Consider the following 2,644-nt stretch of genomic DNA (forward strand, 5'->3'; position numbering starts at 1 on the left):
ATATCACAATATTTGAGCAAGAGAGCTTCTTTCTCTCCCTAAATATTGGTTATGACCAATATTTAGGGAGAGAAAGAATATTGGTTATGACCAATAAAAATATTAGTACTTTTGCTAATCATTTTAGTAAGCTTTATAAGTGTGTTCTCATGCATTGTTTGCTGAGTATACAACATGTACCATCCAGCATTTTTTTTTTTTTCCTTCAGACAGAGTTTTGCAGTGGCCTGATCACAGCTCACCATAGCCTCAGCCTCCTGGGTTCTAGCGAATCTTCCCACCTCAGTCTCCTGGGTAGCTGGGAATACAAGCATGCACCACCATGCCCAGTTAATTTTTTGGTATTTTTTGTAGACATGGAGTTTCACCATGTTGCCCATGCTGGTCTCGTACTTCTGGGCTTAAGTGATCCACCCACCTCAGCCTCTCCAAGTGCTGAGATTTCAGGAGTGAGCCACCATCCCCAGCCTAGCACATTTTAAAAAATGTAATTTTGAATATGTAATAATTTTTTCAATGTCTCTCTCTCTGTCTTTTTTTTTTTGGATACAAAGTATTGCTCTGTCACCCAGGCTGGAGTGCAGTGGCACAATCTTGGCTCATCACAACCTCTGCCTCCCAGGTTCAAGTGATTCTCCTTCCTCAGCCTCCCGAGTCTGCACCTGGCTAGTTTTTTGTATTTTTAGTAGAGACAGGGTTTCACCATGTTGGCCAGGCTGGTCTTGAACTCCTGACCTCAGGTAATCTGTCCACCTCAGCCTCCCAAAGTGCTAGGATTAAAGGCATGAGCCACCGCACCTGGCCTCCATCTCTTTTAAGTTCAGGGGTACATGTGCAGGTTTGTTACATAGGTAAACTTGTATCATGGGGTTTGTTGTACAGATTATTTCATCATCCAGGTATTAAGCCTGGTACTCCTTTGTTGTTTTTCCTGATTCTCTCTCTCCTCCCACCCTTCTATAAGCTCCAGTGTGTGTTGTTCCCCTCTATGTGTTCATGGGTTCTCATCATTTAGCTCCCACTTATAAGTGAGAACGTGCAGTATTTGGTTTTCTGTTCCTGTGCTTGTTTGCTCAGAAAATGCCCTTCAGCTCCATCCATGTCCCTGCAAAGGTCTTGATTTTGTTCCTTTTTTTGACTGCATAGTATTCCATGGTATATATATACCACATTTCCTTTATCCATTCTATCATTGATGGGCATGTAGGTTGATTCTGTGTCTTTGCTGTCATGAATAGTGCTGCAATGAACATAAGCATGCATGTGTTTTTACAATAGAATGATTTATATTTCTTTATATAACCGTAATGGGATTGCTGGGTAGAATGGTATTTCTGTCTTTAGATCTTTGAGGAATTGCCACAGTGTCTTCCACAATAGTTGAACTAATTTATAACAGTGTATAGTGTTCCTTTCTCTCCACAACCTTGACAGCATCTGTTATTTTTTGACTTTTTAATAGTAGCCATTCTGACTGGTATGAGATGGTATCTCATTGTGGTTTTGACTTGCATTTCTTTAATGATCAGTGATGTTGAGCTTTTTGTCATATGATTGTTGGCTGCTTGAATGTCTTCTTTTGAAAAGTGTGTTCATGTCCTTTGCCCACTTTTTAATGAGGTTGTTTGTTTTTTCTCTTGTAAATTTAAGTTCCTTATAGATACTGGAGATTAAACCTTTGTTGAATGCACAGTTTGCAAAAAATTACTCCCTTTCTGTAGGTTGTCTGTTTACTCTGTTGATAGTTTCCTTTGCTGTGTGGGAACTCTTTGGTTTAATTAGATCCCATTGGTCAATTTTTGCTTTTGTTGCAATTGCTTTTGGCATTTTGAGAATGACATCTTTGTCTGTGCCTATGTCTTGAATGGTATTGCCCTGGTTGTCTTACAGAGGTTTTATAGTTTTAGGTTTTACATTTAAGTCTTTAATCCATCTTAGGTTAGTTCTTGTATAGGGTATGTATTAGTCCATTTTCACGCTGCTAGTAAAGACATATCCAAGACTGGGCAATTTACAAAAGAAAGAGGTTTAATGGGCTTAAAGTTCTGTGTGGCTGGGGAGGCCTCACAATCATGGCAGAAGGTGAAAGTCATGTCTCACATGGTGTCAGACGAGAGAAAAGAGCTTGTGCAGGGAAACTCCCATTTTGTTTTGTTTTGTTTTGTTTTGTTTTGTTTTGGTAGAACTTTTTATTTGGTATTCTGTAGTTGTTTAACACACACTTAAATGGTCTTACTGGGGGAGGAGAAAAGGGAGGTTCTTGCATACTCTCCAGGAAATGTCAGAAAGGCAAAATGGCCAGCATTATCCATTTGCTTTTTTTGGGTTTACTGGGTGAATAGCACTTACCTTACATAGGCATCTGATTTCAGGTTTTTCATACTGAGAACATTGAGATTTCAGTTGGAAGACACCCTGAAATCTTATGAGTGGCCTACCCCAACCACCCTCTAATAGCTAGCTTGTTTGTATAGGCGGAACGATTCATCTCTCCATTCTGGATGGCTAGATATTTTGTAGAAGATCTTAGAATTGCTTGCCTCATTTACTGGGAAAAATCAGATAGGAAGTGGCCTTTAGGAACACTTTTACTTGAAAAGTTACAACACTAGTACAACAAATCTTTTTTTTTTTTTTTTTTTTT

This window comes from Cebus imitator, unplaced genomic scaffold, assembly GCF_001604975.1.
Source record: "Cebus imitator isolate Cc_AM_T3 unplaced genomic scaffold, Cebus_imitator-1.0 Scaffold76, whole genome shotgun sequence".
NCBI lineage: Eukaryota > Metazoa > Chordata > Mammalia > Primates > Cebidae > Cebus > Cebus imitator.